Source organism: Terrapene carolina, unplaced genomic scaffold (genome assembly GCF_002925995.2).
Source record: "Terrapene carolina triunguis isolate 2854851 unplaced genomic scaffold, T_m_triunguis-2.0 Scaffold69, whole genome shotgun sequence".
In the NCBI taxonomy this organism is placed as follows: domain Eukaryota; kingdom Metazoa; phylum Chordata; order Testudines; family Emydidae; genus Terrapene; species Terrapene triunguis.
This window is the reverse complement of record NW_020664420.1, coordinates 738,964-763,998: the sequence shown is the minus strand read 5'-3', so window position 1 is coordinate 763,998 and position 25,035 is coordinate 738,964. Positions and strand designations below refer to the sequence as shown.

Sequence of the window (25,035 nt, the reverse complement as noted above, 5' to 3'; positions counted from 1 at the left end):
TTATATATGCAAATTGAGAGCAACTCCACTGACTTCAGTCAAGGTACTCTGAATGCATACTAGCAAAACTGAAATCAGAATTTGGCTCTGAGCTTTGGTATTAACACACAGATCAAATAGGTCGATTGGATACACCCTCTGCCTGAAACGAACTACAATTCCTAAAGTTCCTAGATTGCATGAGGGGCTCATTGAAAAACCTGGGCAGGATTATGGAAGGGACTATGTTTTGGTCCGAAGCATAGAATGGATCTTTCTAGGATATGACATCTCTCCCTGCCTGTTTATTTAAGAAGCACATGATTAGTTATATTACTTAACAGTAGTGCCACTTTTGATCTTGAAACCATGCCAGTGATGGAGAAACCATCTGCTCTTGGGAGTGTCCAGTGCAGCAGACTGTAAGGTTTTTGAGTGAAAGCCTTTTAGTCTTATGACACGCCATGAAATTACTGCTATTAATTTACAGTTACGTAGTAGGCCTTACCAACGGAGCCCTGTGGAATTTACCAACTTATACTCCGCCCGGATTTGCATGCAGAATTTGTCATATTTGGAGGTGTTCCCGATCTTGTTTTCAGGTTGGGCTATTTGCCTTAGATAAAACGAAAACATTCACTCCACGCATGAACTGAATTGAACCCTGAACTTTGATTGGGTTTGCAAAAGTCAGTAGAACATTTTTTTTTAATTCAAGTTTTTAAATTTCAAGCACCTTTCTCCATCCCATTTTTTCAGTCAGGACACGAATTAGAAATCCTAAGATAACGAGACAGAGATTGTTCTTCACTTCCTGTCCTAAACCGTTCTGTGCAAGGTTAGGAACCAAGCTTGCTCCCATTCATTTAAATTAGAGCAGTTTAATTTCACTCTGAAGCGGTTGCATTTTGGTGGGGGATGAGAACTGATTCCAATATTATAGCAAGTGTCACTAGCAATCACTATTGCGGAGGTTGAATTCTAGCGTCCATCATACAATCTCCCTTTTACGCTTACCCAAAACTTTCTCAATTTTCCTTTTTACTGAATATTTCCATTCTTGGTGTCCTCCAGGAAGATTAAGCACATTCAGGTCTGCGACATTTGAACTATGCAAGGCCTGCGAAGAAAACAATACACTCTTCTCCAATGTTACATATTTGCAAAACACTCTGAAGAGTCTAAGGTGCCACAAGGACTCCTCGTTGTTTTTGCTGGTACAGCCTAACACGGCTACCGCTCTGAAACCTGTTGCTTTTAGGTTCTACACTGCAGTCACCGGGTGTGATTTCAGTTTGCGTGGAGATACCCGAGCTAATTTTCATCTCGTTAGCTCGGGTACTGATAGCCGTGAAGCTGCAGCAGCTTACGCTTCAGTGTGGGCGAACATCCAGAATAATTACCCAGAGTTCCTGGTGGGCTTCTTCCGCCTGTTCTGAAGCCCATGCTGCCGCTTCAACTTTGCTGCTACTGGTCCCTGAGGGTTCTGCGCAGGCTCCCTCTGGCCTGTTTTAACCCTTCCTCTTTCTGGTGTGGGGCAACCGCCCCACTACACTGAGCTAGCTAGAGGAACGCTAGCTCAGGTATGTCTGCAGGAGCTGCCATTGCTCCCTATGGTTGCAGTTTAGACATACCTTTAGAAGACACTTGTGGAACTGGTTTCTGGCTGAGCTCTGTGAAACTTTTGTAGCAAAACTAGGGTTCAGATTTTGAACTTTGAGGGAACGTGGGCTGATGTGATTTTGGGTCAACACCAGGCACAACTCAGCACTGGGGGTGGGATGGAGAAAATCCACATGCAATGAAAACAGAAATAAGGGTTTGCATCAATGCTTGTGACCCTGTTAGTCCCTCCCCAAATTAGCCCAGGTCTAGTTTCTACTGCACCCAGCTCATTGTCAGAAAACTAACCTGTTATTCGATTGCATAAGAAAGCCTTTGTCTTATGTCCCAACCAGCTGGTTTAGAGACAGCCGGATCTTCCTGCTGCGGCCAGTCTGGGAAGCTCAACGTGATTGGCCAATAAACATGCAGAAACTGTAAACTACAATCAGATAAAGAGAGAGTATGATTTGAAAACGTTGATTGAACAAAACACCACCTTGTACACTGGCTGTCAATTAGAAAGGGGACTGGGCAGGGGAGCTGAATATTGAGGAGGCCGTTGGATTTTCAAGCACAGGCAGCTGCAGAATGTAGTAATGTTTCCAGAGTCTCCAGACCAGCAAGTAGCCCGTGAGTTCTGCCTTGAATAAAATCCCCTTGTGCACCCACACTACAAGAAGGATAGAAAAATTGGAGAGAGTCCAGCGGAGGGCAACGAAAATGATTAGGGGGCTGGAGCACATGGCTTATGAGGAGAGGCTGAGAGAAGTGGGATTGTTTAGTCTGCAGAAGAGAAGAATGAGGGGGGATTTGATAGCTGCTTTCAACTACCTGAAAGGGGGTTCCAAAGAGGATGGAGCTCGGCTGTTCTCGGTGGCAGATGACAGAACAAGGAGTAATGGTCTCAAGTTGCAGTGGGGGAGGTTTAGGTTGGATATTAGGAAAAACTTTTTCACTAGGAGGGTGGTGAAGCGCTGGAATGGGTGGTGGTGGAATCTCCTTCCTTAGAGGTTTTTAAGGTCAGGCTTGGCAAAGCCCTGGCTGGGATGATTTATTTGGGGATTGGTCCTGCTTTGAGCAGGGGGTGGGACTAGATGACCTCCTGAGGTCCCTTCTCACCCTGCTATTCTATGATTCTATGAACTCTTTAAATTGGTTAAAAACCTAAGTGGGCTTGGGGGAAGGACAATACGAAAAGGGATGGTTTCAGACCCAAGGCTAATCCTCTTTGCTGTGTAACTCACTTGCCGGTGTCCATCTGTTATGGTCCATCATGGTAGAGTCTGCTTCTCTAGTTCAAGCTGTAGAGCTTTGTGCATTTAGCTCTGGAGGTCCTCAGCTGAGTCTCTGGTGGCAGTCAAAATGGCAGCCATCACATAAGTGGCGGCTTGGCTGGGTTTCAAATTGTTATAGACCTCAGGTGCTTAGGGCAAGCTTTCTTTGTCCAGAGGAAGCATGGAAGCCACTGGTCAGTGAGTGTTACAGGTACCCCTTTGTGCCTGATCTATAGAGGATGTGAGTCTGTATTAGCCCCTGCTGGTTCTTTAGCTCCAGCTGTAGCGATGCGTAGATTTAACTCTGGAGATACCCAGTTCAGTCTCTGGTGTATAGGCCAAAATGGTAGCCATCACAAGAGTAATGTCAAAGTGTCCTGGCATACTCAGATCCTCTGTGAAATGGATGGTAGCTTAACAGCATCATGCAATGCTGTCTCCTTAGGTGATCTGACTTGGGAACCTGTATTTGATCTGGTACAAGGAGAGATCCTAATCCAAACTTTTTTGAGCTACTGCAAAAAAGTTGTTTCACGACGGAGGCGGAACCCGTTCTTACTATAACTGACCCATTTGATGCATCCATACTCAAAACTGCTGGCCACAACTTTTATTTGTAAGCAAACTTCCCATATTCAGGGTCTTCGGTCGATTCATGTTTGCCGGAGGGGAAATGAAAATGTTCGAGGTAGGGTTTTCTTGATGTTTTCACGCGGCGCAAAGATTTTAGAGTCAAAAGAAGTTGGAATGTCTGTGTGTTGTGGGATATCAGTCTAGGGATATTTTCCCAGTACACTTCTTTACCTGGATTCCCTTTAATCTCCAGACTGATGACATATCAATTAGAGATGATGCCTTTAACTTGGAGTGAGCTTGGAATCCAAATCCAGATTTCACCACTAACCTTTACCTCTATAACAGCCCAGATCAACACCCTCCCAAGCTTTGTGGGGGGAGAAGGAGAGGAGACTTGAAATCCAGAGCCCAGTTTTGCAGCCCTGCCCTGTCTCTGTTTCCTGTGCTGGTTGCTAGCTACTGGGCTCCCTTCCAAACATCCTGTTTGCATTTGGGGTAGTTTCTTTCTATCCAGATTAAAATTCCAGCCAGTTTGCTTCATTCCTATAGATCGTAACCCCAAATGGGGCTTAGTAAACATTTTACACAGAATATAGGTTCCTGAGATGATCTGAGTAACACATTGGAACCAGATTTATTTATGAGGTGCTCATATGCACACGCAAACACACACGTGAGCACTCATACACCCCACACACTCATATCCCCGCAAACACTCCCCCATGAATTCGCGCACACTGACCTGTGAACTCGACCTCCACCTATGCAATGCACATATTGAGTAAACAATTACACACACACACACCTGTCATAAGGCAACTGAAATGCCAGCTGCCTTTGAAGTTTCCTGAAGAGCAGGCAAACGAGTCAACAGTGCTGGCCAAGATCACATCATTAATCATCTATTAGCCGAGCTTGTGTGCTCCTGTCACCTGTCACTTCGTAATGCATGCAAATCACTCCAAGAGTAACATTTCCAGCCTGACATTTCCAGGGCCAAAGCTGGGATCAACCCGGTCTTTGTGTTAGAGACGAAAGGGAAGCAAAAGAACAAGCACAGAGAATGCTGGCGAGCAGCTGAGAAAATAAAGGAGGAAATGGTAAAAGTCCATGAGAAATGCATAAAGAATGTTTTTCAGTCCTCCTATAACATTTGTTAAGAATTAGATCCCTGCTGTAGAAAAATATATCCCTGTTATGGTTTTTAAAAAAATGGTGTGTGTGTTTTTCTGTTAAATTGTATATTATTATTTATTATTTGTATTGCCATAGTGGTCCTGCTTTGAGCAGGGGAGTGGACTAGATGACCTCCTGAAGTCTCTTCCAACCCTGATATTCTGATTCTATGATTCTAAAAGCTTCAGATCTGGACCAGGACCGCATTTTGTTAGGTGCTGTACAAACACAGAACAAAAAGAATGAGGAGTACTTGTGTTAGTCTCTAAGGGTATGTCTATACTTACCCGCTGGTTCGGCAGCAAGCAATCGATCTTCTGGGATCGATTTATCGCGTCTTGTCTAGACGCGATAAATCGATCCCGGAAGTGCTCACCGTTGATGCCGGTAATCCTGCTCCGCGAGAGGAGTAGGCGGAGTCGACGGGGGAGCCTGCCTGCCGCGTGTGGACCCGCGGTAAGTACCTTTAAGTTCGAACTAAGATACTTCGACTTCAGCTACATTATTCACGTAGCTGAAGTTGCGTATCTTGGTTTGAACTGGGGGCTTAGTGTGGACCAGCCCTAAGGTGCCACAAGTACTCCTCGTTCTTTTTGCTGATACAGACTAACACGGTTGCCACTCTGAAAGCAGAACAAAAAGACTACCCCTGCCCAGAGACTGAACAGTATAAGAAAAGAGACTAGCGATGGATAGGCAGACAGACAGATGGAGGAGTACCAGGAGACAGTAGTGGCCCGCATCAAAGCTCCAGCAGCCCAACTGGACCATTCCATATATTCTGTGGGATTTTATAGGGATGTCTATAGCACCCAATCAAATTCTATAGAAGCCTAATGATTTTTCCTCTCACCTTACATTCTATAGGACTTTTCCTGTAGACAAAGAAATTGTGTAAAAAAAAACAAAACCCCAAACCCATGTACTGCTTGGTATTTCCCAGTCTGCAATGGAAACAACCCCTTTAAGGAAAACAAAGGCAGGAAGATTTGAAGAGGGTCACATCTCTCCGTCCATCCATCGGTTTACGTCCATCACTGTATTATCTGAACATCTTCCATGGACGTAAGGATGGCATGGCAGGGTTCTAGTGGAATTGATACATCTTATGCTCACTTTCCTTCCCAGTTGTAGAGCGGCTCTGCATGGGGTGTGTCGGGATGGGAAGTATCGTTTACGTTTTCTTCCACCCCATCTCTTTTTCTTCTTCCTGCTTTTTCTCTCCTCCCACTTCCTGCCCACTATTCCCTTCCCTTCCTTTGGGCCCCAATTCATCAAAGCGATTATGCCCATGTTTACGTCCATATCTAGTAAAGTGGTTAAGTCCATACGTAAATCCAGTTGAAGTCGGTGGAATTTAGGCACGTGCCAGAAGTTGAACAGGTGATCGCTGAAGGGGGAATTTGGTTCTGCTGGAAAGGTTCATCAACAAGGAGAGGGGTTTCAATCCTGCGGTGGGGTAGGGGAGGTCACTGACTGCAAGTGAAGGTAGGATTTTACCCCAGTTACACTGGAAGAGAGAGAATATTGAGGAATCAGGGGCTGCTACAGACAATCAGCACAAGATTTCGATCCCTGGCAGTCCTTTCATTGGAAGGAGAGGGTAGAAATAGCCTTTCAGATTCTCCCCCCCTTTCCCTCGCTTACAATGCAGAGATGAATCAGCTTTATTCCTTAATTCCTTTGCTGTTCGGGTGTCTGAAATGGGTTAGGTCTGGGTAGGGATTAACCCTGACAGATCCCATCTCTGGATTTCAAATTAAGGCTGGGAAAGAAGTGGGGGACGGGAGTCATTCCAGCCAGTCAATCCACAGGCTATTTATTTTTCAGAAGAATTTGATTATTATTTATTTATATAAACAAACTCTAGATCAGGGAGGCAATTAACCCTGCTTCCGATTCAGGAGCCCTCACGATATTATCTATCTGGGACAGCTTAGCAGGCTACATGGAGAGGCAGATAATGTCTGCTTTAAATCTGAAGTTTTTCCCCCTTCAAGGAGTCTGAACGTAGTCTTTGGCGAGTAGTAGATCCCACCTTGGAGTGTAGAGTTTGCAAAGGAAAAAGTGTGTCCTTGTAGCCTGGGTCCTGTTCTGAGATGTGGGTCATGAGCATCTAGAATTAAAACAACCATTAAGAGATCCTGGATGAAAATTAAATCTTGTGCTGGACAAGAAAGAGAGAGAGCGATGAAAAGAAGGCATGGAGAAAAGATCAGGAAAAGAAAAAGGAGAGCGAGCAGAGACAGAGAGGGGAAGAAGAATGATAAGGAAAAATGGGGGGACGCTAAAAGGAGAAAGAAAGGGAGGAATGAAGATGAGAAAGAGAAGGAAGGACGGATGTATGGATGTGCTTATTTTTCTAGAACAGGCCATTTCTAACAGAAAGATGAGAGAGACTTTTTGTGGTGTTGTCCTTCCGTGAGTTCTACCACCAGCCAGCATCTCATTTTCTGACAGGTAAATAAGACTAGCTAATTGGTCCCTGGTTTAAGAATGGGATAGCGAGCAGAGCCTGTGCCTTATGAATTGGGATCGTGTCCAATTTCTGGTCCTAGCAGATGTGATCGCTTCAGGGTTCCACTGTAATGATAAATTGAAACATCTGAATGTTGCGTTCCCAAGTCCCAGTGCCCGGTTTTGCGAGTGGAGAAAGAGGATCTGATCAAGTTTCCTTCGGAAATGACAAATTGTGATTTCCAAAAACATGATTTAGTCCATTTGCAAGCCTAACAGGCGCAGAAGCCTGGGGAGGGAAGGGGAGGGCGAAAGGGGGGTGTACCAAGGTCACCAGCTCCTGGAAGACGCAACTCTGGAAGTCGTGCTCTCCTCCCTGGATAAAGTCTGAGCACACGTCGAGTCAGAAACACTTTAAATCAAGGTGACACTTACAAACACTTTATTAATAATTAATACGTGATTAATGAAAATTGCTTTTTAGCGGAGAAGTTGCTCTAAGACACATTAGAGCATGTTTTAGGGAGACGTGGATAAATATTTGCATGCATTCTAGTTTATAAATGCTTAGTAATGGGCTCTCAACTTTCAGGTGCCTCAGCATCTTTGATCCCCACGCAGGTGAGCGAGGCATCTTAGCATTTATTTTCAGAATCCATTTCTATCAACCACGTATTAATTATTATTAAGAAAATATTTGCACGTGTTGCCCTTAATCTCGGGTCTTGGCGGAATACTGGGAGGGAAGAGAGGAAAACGAGGAAAGAGATCTGTGTCTGCTTACCTCTTTTTATCTTAGAATCAGGGGGGGACGGATTCTCAGCTGTTGTAAATGATCAGATCTCCATGGACTACACTGATTTACACCAGCTGAGGTTCTGGCCTGGGCCGCTTGGCCCCTCTGTGAGTTTTGTCTCATGGGGCAGGGAGGACGATCTATAATAGAAACTTTTGATGGCTACCCTAGTGAGCGGCTCACAATCACTGGATCCTTACAACCCCTGTGGGAGGAAGGGTAGTACTTGTATCCACATTGCAGAGAGCAGAAACTGAGGCACAGAGAGATTTAGGGTGTATATATAAGCTGCCGGCGTCATTTCTGATGGCGCTAACATGCTAAAAAGAGCAGTTTAGCTGCAGCAGGACGTCCGAGCCACCCGAAGTATGATCCTATCTGAAACCCTAGGGACATACTCAGGGCAGCTTGCCTGTCCCAGCCCGGGTGCACTTCTGTTTTTAGCACACTAGCTGGATCAGAGCTGGTGTGAGTATTTCTGCTCAAGCTGGAAATTACACCTCCAGCTGCAGTGAAGACGTACCCTAAAATGACTCGTCTGTGATCAGTGTCGGAATCTGAACCTGGGTTTTCTAAGTCACAGGCCAGCACCCTAACCACTGAACTAGCCCATTTTGTGGCTGAGGGGTGCATTAAATTTCTCTGGGGGGTGTGGTGAGGGGCGAGATGGCTGCTATAACTTGAACCAGGAACAAAAGGCCATCGGATCAGCATGGTGCAGGGATAGCAAGGGCACGGTGGGTGGTATAGGAAATCCATTCGTGTAGGATTCCCCAATGTTGGGTAATGATCCCACGGCTGGTTAATTCCAGTTTAGGGCGACGATTGGATGAGAGCACAATGCAAAATCTCAGCATTGCAGGAGAGCACCTTGAGCTGAGGTTTTCAAATCAGACTAGGGTATTTAGACACACATTCACTATTAAACCAAACGGAAGATGTATGTCTAAATCCCCTGGCTTGACCGGACCATCTCAATGTATTCATAACTATGTTGTTTGACATTGGGAGGGGGAAACAACCATAAACTCCATCCGCTTACCCAGGAACTCTACAAAATGTTTCTTCTTTTTTTTTTTTCTTTTAAGACACCTGCCCGGGTGTCTGACTGTTGTGCAGAGCTCTGTGAAAAGGGAACTGTGTGTGTCATGGAAATTCTGTGACTCTCGGATTGAACTTGCTTTGACTGTCGTGAGGCCCATTTTGCGTTCACTTTCCATGGCTATTGCAGTGAACGTGCTAGCCGGCAGGCGCATTCACAGAAATAGTGAACGATTGTGGAATATACACAGATCGGTGAATTTTTGAATTCCTAATCAGGAGCATGCACACTGGAAACACGACTTCAGAGCTTACACTCATTCTGTCAGGGAATAAAAACAATTGATCTATGTGGATATTTGCTTGGCCCTCCTCCTCATGCTATGTGACTGTCTCACCATCATGATTAAATATATCCTCTCAACACCCACCTCTCCCGCCGGGAAGGAGGGAAATATCTCCATTGCAAAGAGGCAGGTCTAAGCTTACAGCAAGATTAGATGCCTTGACCAAGGTCACACATGGATTAGGTGGCTGAGCTGGAAATCAAACCTGGGTCTGATCCCCAATCCATCTTTCCAACCAACTACTACTCAAATAGCATAAGTCTTGGGTCTGATCAGCACTAGCCAATGCAACTTGAAGTTGGGACATGGGATCCTCTGTTATGAGGAAACGGATTGTGACAATCTGCAGACCAGAAATCATTCCCATATATTGCTCAGTGAATAATTTCAAATGATGAATACATTTGGGAGAATTAAAAGCTGCTCAAGGAAGATTCATGAATAACATATGCATATATTTAAAAGCAGCAAAATACTCCAAAATACTCTCTGAATGATTTGCTCAGTTTGAATACCCACCAGCCTCTTGAACCAGCGTCATGGAAGGCAGTGTGTCTTAGTGGATAGAGCACTAGACTGGGTCTCAGGAGAACTTGGTTCTATTCCCTAGCTCTGCCACTGACTTGCTGGATGACCTTGGGCAAGTCACTTGCCTCAGTTCCCCCCCTGCATAAAATCACAATAATGACACTGATCTCCTTTGCAAGTGGTTTGAGATCTACTGAGGAAAAGTGCTATGTAACAGCTAGGTGTTGTTGTCATCCCCTATGCATAGTGGGTGTAAAATGCTACCCAAAAAAATACACTGCACAAACGAACAGCCGTACAAATCCAGACACACCCCCATGCTGCCTGTGCAGCGTATGTGGCAGGTGTGTGATTCTAGGGTTTGCTTTTGTGTATGAATCGTGGAGAGCAAGTGCTGTTCAGGTGACAGGAGTCAGTTTTCGAGGTCTCTTACTGCTCAGTCATGCCACCACTACAAACACTGTGTGATCCTTCCTGTAGAGTGGGCATCACACGTTCCCTCTCTGAGTGACTCCTGGAAGGGGCTGGGTTGGGTTGATCTCTGCTGCCTTGTCCAACACCACCTGAACACCGGCCACTGAACAATTCTCTATGAGATGCACTAGGGCAGGGCTGTAATGTCTCCCCAGGAATTATGACAAAGGAAACAGAGCCCCGGGTGATTACAAATAGATTATGAAATACACTATCCCCTTGCCTCTTCGGTATTTAGCTATTTCTAAATAAACAAGTCAACTTTAATTCTGTGTCTTTTCTTAAAAATGATCTCTGCTGACCAACCTACTTATATGGCCACTCTACCCTTGTATCAAAGTCATCCCCAGTATTTAAAAGTAGAAATGACAGTAACAATCTCTCTACTTCTCAGACTGTAAGAAGAGAAGTCTGGTGAGCTTCTAGGTTTTGTCGTGGCGGGATGTGTGCGGGGGGGGTGATACTTGTGTTAGTGAGAGGATGGCCCAGTGCTTATGATGATAGTCTGGGACTCTAGACATCTGGGTTCAATTCCATACTCTTCTACAGATGTCCTGTGTGACCATGTGCCCTCGGTTCTCTAGCTCTTTCTCTGTGAAGAATTTATTGAGGGAAAGCTACGCCCAGACGTGAGTTTTGCATTTAGTCATGAGCATGCTGAGAGTACCCGAGAAAATGACACAGAAAAGGCTATGTGGTTTCGTAACAGGGTAGAGTCTAAGATGCCGCAAAGAGCCCAGTGTGTCCAAAAAGAACAACTGTGGACACCTGAGCAGGCTTTACTGCCCATGGAAGACCAATCGAAATGCACACCACCTTGTAGCTGTGTTTTCTTAACCTCTGACCTTTTGCTAAAAACATGTATGTAATATTAGTCCTGCAGCCGGCCTGATCTTCAAACACACACACACACACACACACACACACACAGTATGTTTAGGGGCACGGGCATGCGTTTTCCAGTGCTAGAGGGGTGTGGAGTGTGAAAAATTGGCTATGCTGTTGTGAATAAGCCTTTCTCTCCCCTCTTGACCTCTCTTTCCTTGTCAGTTCTTTTCTATGGCAGTGGGAAATGCTATTTCCTTGCAGGATCTCGCTCGCTCTCTCTCTCTGATCATGTGGGACAGAGCTCAGTGAGACATCTTAGATGAGACTATGCGAGAGCCACTCTGCTGTAGGGACAAGGGAAGGCACTGTGGGGCCTAGAGGGAGGCGCTGTGGTGTGGAGCCAGAGGGAGGCGCTGTGGTACAGGTTAGCAGGGTGCTGTGGTACCATGGGAAGCCGGGCTTAGTCTGAAATGTTCTCTAGCGAAATTCCGCTTATTGCAGGCTTTTCTAGAGCCCCATCATAGGCCGTTCATAATGGCAGCTCCTAGTATAATTAAATTCTTCTTTTAATGAGATAGTAAATCCAGCCTACAAGGAAGGCTCAATGAGGATTTTTATCTGTGCCAGGAGACATTTCCACCCTCGTCTTCTCCTGTCTCCCGCCCCCTCCTGAAGCCTTGGTGTGAGGTGTCTTTCACTAGCCTTCAGTGTCTTCACAGGGAGACTTAATCTGCATCTCCGATGATTAGTTAGGTGTATTTTTAGCCTAGTGGAATCTGGGAAGCATGAAGAGGGATGGGAAGGGGGTCGTTTCTATGGCTGGCGAGGATGTGCTATCCTGATAATCGCCAATAAGGAGCTGATGGGCAGATCTGAGAGTGGATATAACCCTTTTGTGGACTTCCCCATGAGGATCTTCAAGTGCTTTTCAGACAACAGGGCCTCCCTCTGTTATGGCTTTGGAAAGCCAGTATTCTGCTGCAGGCAGTGCCAGGGGGCAGCTCCCATGGAGGGGCCTATGACAGATGGAGTCCCTCCAGAGATGCTGGAGGAGTGTGCACAGGATGGCGATCAGCAGGAGGTGGTGCCCCTTGTCCCAGCCTCGTCCCTGCTCCACTCGCACTGCAGGCACGAATAATCCCCAGACGCTGGCAAACGAGGGACCACATCCCCAGCTGGTGTTCATCAGCATAGCTTTGTTGGGGTGCTGCTATTTCAGCTGAGGATCTGGCCCAGAGAGTGCTGGCAAATCATGGATTCTAATCCCAGCCTCATCAGTGACTCACCTTAGACAGAGCCTCATATCCCCATGTGTGAAACCTGCCTCACCGGAGAGCTGTGGGGATTCTCAAGGGTTTGGGCAGCACTTCGAAGAGGCAGGGCACTGTATATGAGTGTGAATAATTCTTCTTACATGACAAGCCCTGCCAGGGAAATTAACTAAGGGTAACATTTTTAAAAATCCCATTTTCAAAAGTGACCTGGGCACTTAGGAGTCTAAGTCTCATTGAAAGTCAGTGAAACCCAGATTCAGAAAAATCTGCTTTCAAATAGGTTACCAGGGAAACAATTCTTTTAGTATTAGGGAACATTTTTCCAAAAGCATCTTAGTGACTCAGGAGACAGAAATTCTACTCCACTAGACTCTGGGGTAATCACCCAAGGGAAAAGATAGCAGCCCTGTTGTTTTGAACTAGGCAGTAGACATTATACAGATGGAAACAAGCCTAGGCAGGCTTAAGAGGGAGAAATGTGTGACGAAATGGTGGGGTTTTGTCCTGAGTCTTTAGCTCCTTCCAACAATGGGCTCAGACCTGAAGCCTGTACTGAGTGCAACATCCTGGGTCAGGGGGATTGCCTGGGTGTAGCTAGGGGAAGAATTAGATCTCTGGTCTCAGGTGGGAAATCAGTGGGAGTTTTGCCTGAGCAAGGAGTTGCTCAGGACCACTTTATAAACGTTAATGAATTAAGACTTCACAACTTCTCCCACCTCTGGGAGGTGATCGTTATTATCCTCGCTTTACAGGAGGAGAAACTGAGGCTCAGAGAAACGAAGGTCCAAAATGTCAACCTTGGATGTTTAAAATTGTCCCTGTAAATCCAAAATGAATCTCTCAATAAGGCCTAGTTTCTGAACGGCTCCCATTGCTTTTGAAATGTTGGCCTGTGCAATCACGCAGGTATATGGCGGAGGGCCTACATTTTCAAAAGTACTTAATCATTTTGGATGCCTCCATTTTTGGAGGCCGAGCTTGAGGCAATTTAGAGAGGACCCAAATTTCAGAGAACGGGTGCTCAGCCCTTTTCTGAAAATCAGGACCCTTTTGGGTGCCTCGTGTTGGGCACCCAAAAGCAAGTCCTTGTTGAAAATGTAGGCCCAGCATTGCTGACTCCCACAGCTCAGGCCTGTCCATTACACCACAATCCCTCATGACGATGCTCACTCTGGGTCTATGATTAAGCCCACATGTCACCTCCAGCCCCCAAGAACGATCTTCATTTAACCATCGTAATTTTGTGGCACAGTTTTACCATCTCAGTAATGAAATTCAGGCTCCCCAAACGTTTTCATCAGAGGACACGCTTGTCTGTCATTTTTACACACACACACACACACACAACTGCCTCCTCGCATGGCCGAGTGTGTTCTCTGTCAAGTTCAAGCTGAATTTCAGGTTCCAGGGCCTGGCTCCAACATTTCGGTTCTTCAGCTATGTGCTACTTCTGGAGTGTTTGCACAAGCAGTGCATCATGGAGAGGGAAAGGGAAGGGGGGTTGTCAGCGAAAGGCCCCATGCTAATCTTCTCCTTCAAGATGGGGCCCTTTCGGAAACCTGTTTTAATATTCATGGTCTTTAGGTAAATAGTCTCTGAGTTAGCCTGTCAGTTTCTGCAAATGTGCCTGTCTCGCTGAGCTACTGCACATTTATCAGTGAGTAAACAGTGACAGGAGTAGGGGGATTAGGGAATTAAATTAGTGTGTAACCACTCTCCTTCTCAAGTTTTTGGCATTGCCTTGTGTGTGTTTTGTTCCAAGAAGTTTAGAAAAAAAGCTCTCTCTCAAACACGCGCGCACACACACACACACACACATGAAATCTCTGGTCTCCTTTTCTCTCCTTTCTAAGGATGTGATCTCATCCAAATGAGATCATTACAATCAGAATCAAGTAAGCAATAGATAAGGCCGGGGAGAAACTTGCAGATGCCAACCCAGGTCTTCTGTTTCCCTCCTGATCCTTTGAAGATTCTCCAGCTGGGTTTCCCAACTAATCTGCACTTTTCCAGTGGAATGAGCTATCACTTCCCTTCTGTACCAGTTTTTTCTTTCCCCTCTCCTTCCACTTCCCATGGAGCATAGATTCTGCCATCTGCCTAGCAATGATCAGATTGCAAGCCAGATATGCAAGTGACCTGGCAGTGCCAGTTTCTTACTATCTTTGTTACCATGCCCTGACACACATCCATGGTCCCCTCGGTTCTTATTCAAAAGAAGGTGACACTTTAGTCAACTTTTGGAGCTAAACCCATGACAATTGTAAATCACACCAATTAGATCAGGATGTGGCTAGGTTCCACCTTTCATCATTCAGCACCACGGATAGTCTGTGTGTGCCAGCCTTAGCTTTTTGGTTGTTCAGCACCATGGACAGAGCATGGCCCACTTGTCCTTCAGGAGGATTTCACATGCAGAGAGCATAAAATGGCGAAAGTGGAAAGAAAATTACCGTAACTCTATCTTAGCTATCCCAGTGTATTTCTCAGCCTGTGCTAAGCCAATCCACTGGCTTGTATGCTACTACAGATGGATTAGCAGCACCTTTCTGTCTCACCAGCCTATAGGGTTTGACTTGTATATGCTGCTGCTGTTTTCCAATGCTCTGTCTCCTCAGCCTCATTACCATCACCAGGTCCTGCAGAACTGTGCACCACTCACACCAACCTCTGTAACTCTCTCCAGGTTCTCAGTGTCTCACGCTCCAACCTTAGGGGATGACCCTGCTGAGGGTACTGCTCAAAACTGGGTCTAAAGTTCAAGTCAACAGGACTAGGTCCAGTAATAGTCACTACATAGGGTGCATACATCTGATGAAGTGGGCATTCACCCACGAAAGCTTATGCTCCAATACATCTGTTAGTCTTAAAGGTGCCACAGGACTCTCTGTTGCTTTTTACAGATCCAGATTAACACGGCTACCCCTCTGATACATAGGGTAGTGTTTGCAAAGTCTGGACTCCACTTGTTTTCAGGAGCTGGAGTATTTTAAGGTCTCCTAGTGGGCATGGCTGGCAGATGGGGCTATTCAATTAACCCTCCCCGATTGGTTGTGGGCATGGAGGCAGCAGAGGTCTCCATGTGTCCCCTGAACTTCCTTGCAGGGGATGATGTGGTGGGAACTCTGCCCACTGCACCATCCCACCCAGAAGACATGGGAACCAGGCAACTCTTAAGGATAATGGTGTGGGAGGATCCCATAACAAGTTGTGGGGAATGGGTATCTGTGGGGTATCGGGAGTAGGGGGTATTTATGAACTCCAAGCTGGATAATGTGCTGTGAAACCCACCGAAACCCAGTGTTGGCCAGTGCTGTTCAGCTCTGATGTCCAGATGCTTGTAGGAAAAGTACCATAAAATTGAAGATGCCACTTTATGCCCCCACAAACTCCCATTACATTGTATTCACATTTTAGGACCGAATGCATTTGGGATTTCCACAGAAGGTGAAAAATGAAGCCACCACCCTGAAGCAACTGCTAGGGCCGAACAAATAGCCATGCAAAAGTTAAAGCTGCCGCCGCCGATGTGGCCATGCACTGTGTCCTCTAAGCCATGCTGCTCCCTGCCTAGCATGCCTTCCTCCCCATGGCACATCTCAACTCAGCAAATGCACATAGACGCCACCCAGCTGGGAAAGGAATCAGAGCACATGCTCCCATGAAAAGGCCAACAGGTTCAGTGGCCCCTGTTCCCAGGGATGTGTTCAAAGGGAAAGTCCAAAACAGCTCATACAAACCCAGTCCCTTTTCCTTCCTTCCTGCCCTCCCCTCCCATGTTGGGTGGAACAATCAGGCTTCCCTAGACATTTCTGCTCCCTGTTTAGTTTGTGTTTTATGGCACATTCTTTATTGTCTCCAGAGCTGTCTGTGTCTCTATAACTGTCCTGTAGACTGGCAGCATTTCCCATGCAGATGGGATTATTTTATTTGGTTGTTTGGCCGGGGAAGGTGTGAGGATCTTTTCACAGCAGGTCAGTGGCGAGCCCCACTTTGCACCCCTGCAGAGCAGTAAGGGGGCATAAGGAGACTGCCGGGGGCACGGGGGGAAATCAAGTGCCAATAGCGCTACTGCTGTTGTCATGCAGAGGGTTGGGGAGTAGGAGATTCTGTTTCCCACACACACAGGCTTTCCCTGTGTAGAGACACATTCAGCAGGAGGGCAGAGTTTGTCCTGTCCTCCCTCTGGACACGTGTTCCCTGGGGAAGGATGTTTGGATTCCAGAACCTGCAGGTCCCCTGAGCTAAGACTGTGTGTGGGGAACCATGCTGCCCATGTCTGCCATGGGCTCTCTGCCCTGAGACGGTTCCATAGCGCAGTGGAGTGAGGAGAGGTAACATACATTAATGATCACATGGTCAGAGTTAAACCACATCCCTGAAGGGCTTGGAGGAGCATGATGATGCTGAGAAAAGCCATCTCCAGCAGCGGGGCATCTTTTGCTGGGCCGGGGTAGAACAGGGACCATGTATCCACAGCTCTCCTCTCCATCCTGCAACTGTGATCTGCCGGTCTTCTCTCAGAAGGTGTCAATGGCTCTTTGAAGGTTAATTACAGCTGGGCTGGAGACCAGACACTAAAAACCGAACCAAACCACCCGCGTGCGGTGCTGTGACCCGAACAATAATGGGGGATGACGCTGGAGCTCAGGGATCGCTCTTAATGGGGTGTACTGGAGAGAAAACAGACCACTGGCATAATCAGCGCTATGATGAAGGGGTTTCTTTGCTTCCAGCAATGTAATATTGTAGCCTAACGCACGCAGGATGAATCAGCCACCTCCTGTATGTTTGGAGCCAGGTGCGTGTGAGGAGCAGAAGCACCCATTTCAAACTAAACTGCAGTGGGTTTTGTGGTTGGAGCTGGGTGAGGAGAGCCCGGTGCCTCTTCTGGAAATGGCACTTCTGTGGTTTATGGCAGGCGGAACAATGCTGCATAATGCATTATGGGCCCGGCTGCCTCTTATTTAGAGATCACGAGCTAATGAAGGCACAATAGAGATATTGATGCGGCTGCTAAAATTTCAGCTATGGATTGCAACTTACTAAACAGAGCAAAGGCGCTAGGGAGAAAGGGACGGTTTAACTCCTTTCTGCCCACCCCAGCCACACATCCACAGAACCAAAAATGAGCTAAGCAGAGGGTCACTGCCTGGGACATTGCAAAGACACTAAAAGAATGCCCGGGGTAATGGAGTTCTAATTTTATTGTAAGTGTCCTATATTGGTCTCGATGAAATCAAAGCTTTTACCACAGAGACAGGCCTTGATCCTACAACTGAATCTCCTGTAACTAGACCATTGAAGGAGGTGAAGACTATGAGCTTGCGTCGCTGCTCCAGTGAGTTGCTCCACTGCGGCTAGTCTAGGGAGTAGAGCTGGGCAACTTTTTTCCTGCCAATAGTACATTTGCCAAAACTGGCATTTTTCAGGGCCCTGAAACGATTCACAAATTTGGGTCGAATTCAGTGACTCGTTTCTGCCGGGGAAAAAACCTGAAAACGAACATTTTGGAAATGTGCACACGGTTTTATTGAGAAAAGGTTGTTCTCGGGTGGATACTTTGTGTTGGAAATGTCATTGTGAAGGGACTTTTGAACCATTTTGTCCAACCCAAGCGAAAATGTTCCTGTTTTGCCTTTCATCGAGAAAGAAAGAAGTTTGGGTTCTAAACGATCCCCTGCCCTTGGATTTGTTAGTTCAGTCACCGAACCGAAAAAAGCATTTGTTCTCTCAGCTCTGTGAGGCAGCGAGAGTGGATTTGGGGTACATCTACACCACAAATGAAGGCTACTTCTACACATGGAGCTAGGGGTCTGATTCCCTGATCACATAGACCCCCCCCCAAGCTCTGATAGCATAGAGGTGTCGCCATGGTAGCACAGGCAGAGATGAGTGGTGGTACAAGTTAGCCACCTTGAGTACAACCCTGTCTGGGCGGTGTGGGTACGTGCTCAGGGCGGCCAGCCCTTGCCCCTCCTCAATGCTGCCTGTTACTGCAGCTACACTGTTGTTCCTAGCAGAATGGCCCGATGAGAGCTAGCATGAACACATCTGTGCAAGCTGGGACTCACCCCCCCAGCTCCAAACGTAGATGTAGCTTTAGGTATAACGATAGCACGGATAGGCATATTCGCGCTACCTATAATCTAGCTAGTGTGGGTAATGGCAGTGAAGACATGGTGGCACAGGTCTCAGCCTAGGCTAGCCACCCAAATGCAAGCCCGACAGGGACCCTGGGTTCGTACTCAGGTTGCTGGCCCGTGCCAGGATCCATTCTGCTGTGTCTTCGCTGCTATTGTTACCCACGCTAGCTAGATTAAAGCTAGCATGCCCACGACACAAGCACCCCTTCACACGCAAGGCAGTTATACCTGAGAGTGACCATGCTGTGAAACAACACTGGAGCTACGCAGAGTGGCTGGGTTAGCAGAGTGATTGGATTAGCAGTCGATGAGTTGTAACTCAAATTGCTGCATTCCCGTTGTATTACTAGCTCCTCTATCAGCGGCACTTGAGCTTCAAACACAGCCACCCCTACAGCCTGAGACACGTGAGCCAGTCAGCGTGAGCGTAAAGCACCACATAACTTGAGCTGGAGATTTGTGTGTGTGGACGGGTGTCGGGTTAGGGGCAACACTTGAGTTATAACTCGTGCTAATGATGCAGTGAAGGTAAACCCTTCATGTGGGTGCAGGGGGCCTAGTAAGAACAAATCAGGGTTTTTGCATACATTGCCCAGAGTTCTAGGGTTTGGGGAAACTTTTCTACTTTTTTCTCAAAAACCAGATGGAGTTTGCCCACCTTTCTTTCCTGCAATTTAGCTCATTCTGAGGTTGCTGAAATTGAAAAATATGTTTCCCCAGCTAAAGAGGGAACTCTGTGTGCTGTATATGGATTGGCAGAAACCCCTACCTCTTTGTATAATTTATAGACACCGAGCGCTGGTAATTGATAGGCTAGATAAGATTTGGATGGATGGATAGGTAAGTACTGTGGGTATTTTTTCATTAGGATTTTTCTCTCTCCACTCTTGCACCTTTCACAGCCTCTGTTTTTCACCCTGCCTCATTTTTCACACTGTTGTTTTTGTGTCCCCCCCTCCCTTCTCTGTTCCTTTGTTCACTTCCTCTCTGAATCAGAACATGAACTCAATAACATGAGAGTTGAAATTTTCGAGTCTGTGATGTTCTAGTGACTCTGAAATTAGGCAGAAGAATTTCCCCTGCCATCTCAGCTCATGAATATGGCTTGCAGATTTCATAGGATAACAAGCCACAACGCTTTCTTCCCCCGGAATCGTCCTGACTCAGAATTTGTAGGAGACGGGGCTGCTTTCGCTTGTGTTGTTCCTGTTACAGCATCGTCACTACAAAGATAAAACACAGAGTTACAATGCAAGGAGCACATTATTTTACTGCAAGGCATAGTCTGACAGGTGGCCATATAATGACAATCGGCACCTAGACACCTGGAACCTAAGGTGCCTTGATACCATGGTGATCACAGGGAGCACTAACAACAGGCAGATGGCTGGAGGGAGCCGGAACCCTTCTCACTGTGCTAATTCCCGTGACTGTGGTTGGGAAAAAACGGGCTCTCACCCTACTTCTCAGCTGAGATGTAACAGGCAGGGGCTGGAGTGAGGGGCTCCCTTGGATACGGGATGGAGAGGGACTTTGGGCACAGCCCGGAGTAATGGATGAGGGGTAACTAGCACTATCCCAGGAGCAGTCCCAGTTCTTTCTCTGCTTCCTCCTTGCTCCAAGGAATGGCGGGAGGAGGTAATAATTCGCTCCTGGTTTATTCCTGTGGCGGCAGATGATACACTCCCCTGCCCTCCTCTGATGGCTGAGCAACGAAGGTCAGTGAGTTCAGTGTTGGAGCTGAGCCAAGACACTCCACCCACCTGCTGTGGAGAAGGAGTCAGTGGGCACCCATCACTCACTCACTCCATCATGCCTGAGCCCAAGATCCAGGTAGCCCATGCAGAGGTGTAGTGACAAGTTCTTCCTCCCTTGCCTGGACGCCTTCCCCAACTCACAGGCTAACCCTAAGTCTTCCATCCTCTTACAAAGCATGGGCCCTGCCCTGCAACCCTCCCTTAGTAATCTGCACTCCACCTCGCCCAACCGGCTTCAGCAGCACACCTGGAGAGAGTGAGGATTACTCATGCAAGCAAGGACTGCAGGGGTAGAGATCAGCGCCCCAAACACTGCCTAGCATCCCAGGAGGAATTGCCCCTCGTTCACATGGCACGGCACTTGAAGCAACACAGTACATTTTGCAACTTCTTTTTTTAATTCATATTCATTTGAAAATTCCAAATTTCCTTCTCTAATCATGGGCTGTTAGTGTGAGGATTGGATCGCATCAGGGGTTGGGGGTAGGGGCGATGAGAAAAGGCCGGGGTTGAACATAAACAAAGTGGGTCCTGTTTCTGAAGCACTATTTGCCCAGATTAATACAATTTATGAAATAACAACCCCTGCAGGGCCTTTGTCCCAGCAAACATTTGCTTTTTGGATTAAGCCTCGTTTCATTTTATTTTTCCATTTCGTTTCTTTCCCCGACCCGTCTTCGAGCCCCGCGGGCTGCAGACGGACATGGGGAATCTCTGCCATCCCTCCTCACTGAAGTGGAACGGTGAGAATTGCATTTCTTTCATTCTCCTCTTGCCGTCCTGAAGGGAGGGGGTGGACCACAGGGTCTTCCTCGCTGAGCAGAGCAGTCATTCTAACGCCCCATCTCATTCCATTGCCTGCGATAAATTGTGTTGGGATTGGGTGAATTTGAAGTTATAACACCAAGTCTCTCTCTCCCCCTTCCCCTCCATTCTCTTTTTCTCTTTTAAGTATTATTTTTAATCTCACTAGGGCACAATATGGGAATTTCATCCCAGGTATCGGCTTCAGGAGCTAGTTGAAACTATAAGAATATCCATGGTCAACCATCTCCTTATGGAATCAACGCCTTAAGAACATAAGAATGGCCGTACTGGGTCAGACCAAAGGTCCATCCAACCCTGTATCCTGTCTGCTGACAGTGGCCAGTGCCAGGTGCCCCAGAGGAAGTGCTTGCTTTTCTTTTTCTGTTTCTGTTTCCTTTCCTTTCCTACAACGTTTTTTAGTGTTACGAAAGAGGGTCTGGTTTTATTCTGGACTTCTGGTCTTGTACAAGAAATCTATCTGTCCGTCAATCTAATCTAATCTAATCTCCCTACCTTCCTACCCACCCACCCACCCTTTCTCTCTCTCTCTCTGTCTCTCTCTCTCTCTATGTCCATTTGGGTCCCTAGCTCTGAATACATCATTTAAGAGCAGTCACTATCGCTGTCCACGAACAGGATATTTTCTCCATCTTCCTACCCCCCTCTCTGCACGGCTTCTTTAAGGAAGGGGATAATCTTGCTGACCGTTCCTTAACCGCCTTTGTCTTGCAAAGAGCTGTGCCTTTCCTTGCACTCTGAAAGAGTGGGGGGTAGGGGACACAAGCTCGTTCTGGTCTCCTGTGGTAGGGAATTTACGTCCCAGGACTGTGGTAGGATCTTCCCCCACCCTCAATGCATTTAAATCTCTGGATTCCAGAAAGGATAGTCCTTTCTAGTGGCACGGCATTATTTGTCGCTTGGGGTAGGCACAGGGCTGATTAGGTTTCATTCAAATAAGCATCACTTAGTGGAACTGTCCTCACAAGTGCATTCCACTGTTGAGCAGTCCCTGTACTGCTGAATGCGAGACAGGCTGTCACAGGCAGCAAACCGTGGATTTCACTCCCGCCGTTAGGACGTAGATCAGAACAAGTAAACCCTGATCTGTGCGTCGTGCTATAAAGGCCGTCAGGGCGCTGACAATGTGGCAGTTAAGCAGTGTGGCAATTAGGAGGGCTTAATTTCTGCCCCATTAATTCCCATCTCCCCGCAGTGACGAAGTTTGCATAATAGCACCAGGCTGTGAAGGGTTTGTTTTTTCAATCTGTATTGTTTCTAACAACGTAACCAGGTAAATGCCTTGATAGACTAGACCACATAGCCAAGATAGCATTACTAATTTGATTATGTCGCTGTGACATTATTAACCCACTCAACCATCCTTTGGATGCTTGGCTGCATCCTGAATTATATACTATGTTTCCTTCCCCACACCTATCTCAGGATTTTCCACCTCTCTAATCTGTCCTCTAGTACTACAGTATTCCACAACAATCGCCTACAATACTCTGCCTTCCAACCAGCTGGCTATGTTTTCTTTCCATCTCTCTCTCTCTAGTCAAGTCACACACCTCACAATGGTACGGTAGGTGTTCTTTGCTTTTTGGATCGCTCAAGGGAAGTGTTAGAAGCTTCTTGCCCAACACCCACTCAGGTCTACCAAGCAATCATTTCATTGTGACTGTGCCGCCCTACCTTTGCTGATTTGCTCTGTCTGTCGCTCATTATTACTTATTATTATTTAGGGATGGTACTGTAGGTACAGTACTGTATTTAGGTATGGTACTGTTGTTTTTCCTAGTGCCTAGGAGCCCCATGGACCTAGGCCCCATTGTGCTGGGTACCGTAGAAACACAGAACAAGAAGATGGACCCTGCCTCAAGGAGCTTGCAATCAAAATGTAAGACAAGAGAAAACAAGCGCTGGAACAATGTGTATAATGGGGGTGCTCAGAGCCATTCAACCAAACTGTAAACCCTGTCTATGATGGGAACCACTTCAAGCCAGGGGGTGTGGCACCAGATCCTATGACAACATGTCAAGACACACAGGGGGGTACAAGGAATCAGTGACACAATATTGCTCAGCACAACAGTCAGTGGTCTCAGCGGCCTAACCATGGTCACGTTCTTTATATGCAATGATTTTAAGTGTTCTTGGAGAAGGGTAGCTTTTTACTTGAAGGTGTGTACAGTTCCTAGCACAGTGGGGTGCTGAGCCTTTATTGGGCCCTGTAGGTGCTACCACAATACAAAAAATACATAATAATATTAAAATGATACAGCACTAGAAACTATCTGACAGGGAGCAATCTTGCATTGATTCCTGGGGGCACTGATGAAGTGACTTAATAGGTCTTTTCCATTTCAAAAACCTATGATTCTCTAATTCCATTATACTAAGCTAATAATAATAATAAATTAATAAAGATGGCTTCTTCCACACACACACCTTACAATGACCAACCCCAAAATAAATAGCACATTAGCAGTTTTTCATGTCTTTGTTCAGTAGCAACCCACAAAGAGCGGCTCAGATGATTAGAAAGAGAAAAGATGCTTATGTTTAAGAGAGAGATGGTGATCCGCAGCCTTTATTTCAAAGCAATCGGATTCTAAAGTGCACTTGGTCTGTGTTTTGTCTCATTTGCAGGAAGCCGAGGAATCAGTCTTGATTCGTTCCCTGCACTAGTTCGTAACAATGCGAGGTGTTAAATAAAGAGGCCTGATTAAACTATTTACCAAAATGCACCACCAAATGTCACATTTCAGTAGTGGCCCAGTGATGTTGGTGAGTGCAGCCTGCTCTTCAGAGCTTCAGGGAAAGTCAAGTAGGGGGTTGATTTTTCCTTATTTTTTTCCCCTTTAGGCCATTAGTTGCCATAACAACCGAATGCATTTTGTTGTTGTTGTTTTTCCTTACTGTCGCAGTGTCCCATGATTTTGCAAATAGAGTGCTTAAAAAAACATAGCCTGCCCCACAATCACTGCAACATGTGCACAAGCATACACACCATGGACACTTGAGGAAAAAACACACACATGCCCCCCACCATGTCACAGACACAGGCACACGGCTTACCACACAACAGATACCACCCCACCACAGACACGCACAGAGTACACACATCTGCCCGGACACACACAGCCAACCACAACACAGGGACACTTATATATTTGTGAGTCACCACATGAGAGACAAAATAATACATTGTACACATTCCTAAACAACAGTACATGACACACAGCTTTCCACTGACAGTTTATTAGATCCCCCCCACACACACACACACACACAATCCCCCTCACACAGACACACTTACACACAGTACTTGTTGCACACACCTGTATTATACACATGAGCTATACACACCTGCCGTTTACACTAACACACCACACACACACAACTTACCACATGCAGGGCTTAACTATCCCATGCATGTGTGTACATTACACACCTGAGCCACTCATCAGGCGGCAGCTGAACGACACACACACACACACACACGTGATAAGCTTATACGTAACACACACAAAGAAGGAAAGAAGAAGAGGGATGGATTTAAAGAAAACAAAGCTCAAGATGAAACAGTGTGTTCCCTCTTCAGTGTCCTGAGGGGCTCTGAAATCTTGGAAATGTTAAATAACAGTTAACAGGGGAGACCATCAACAGAAGGGATAGTGGATGTACTGAAATCTGCTCCGAAGCACCTGTCCCCTTTGCCAGGGAGCACAAATCAGCTTCTAGGGTTCTCGCCTTCATTTTTGGGGGGTGAAAAAAAATTACAGCACAGGCTCTGAGTTTAATTGCTCTATAATGCCATCTTGTGGCTTTTAGACTCATGCATCTAATCTTTCCCTGTTTGTCACATTACTCTCCAAATGAGGCAATTATGCAATCTGCACAGGAAAGAAATCAGAGAAGGAGGGAGGGGGATCTCGAAGGAGGGGTGGAGTTTCTTCTTAGCTGC

At 46.5% G+C, this 25,035-nt stretch overlaps 1 protein-coding gene across 50 annotated transcripts in view; it reads left to right on the top strand.

The window, feature by feature from the left end:
• The window catches only part of CELF4 (CUGBP Elav-like family member 4), an 833,225-nt gene that overhangs the window by 383,657 nt on the left and 424,533 nt on the right, over positions 1-25,035 (top strand). The window lies entirely within an intron of this gene.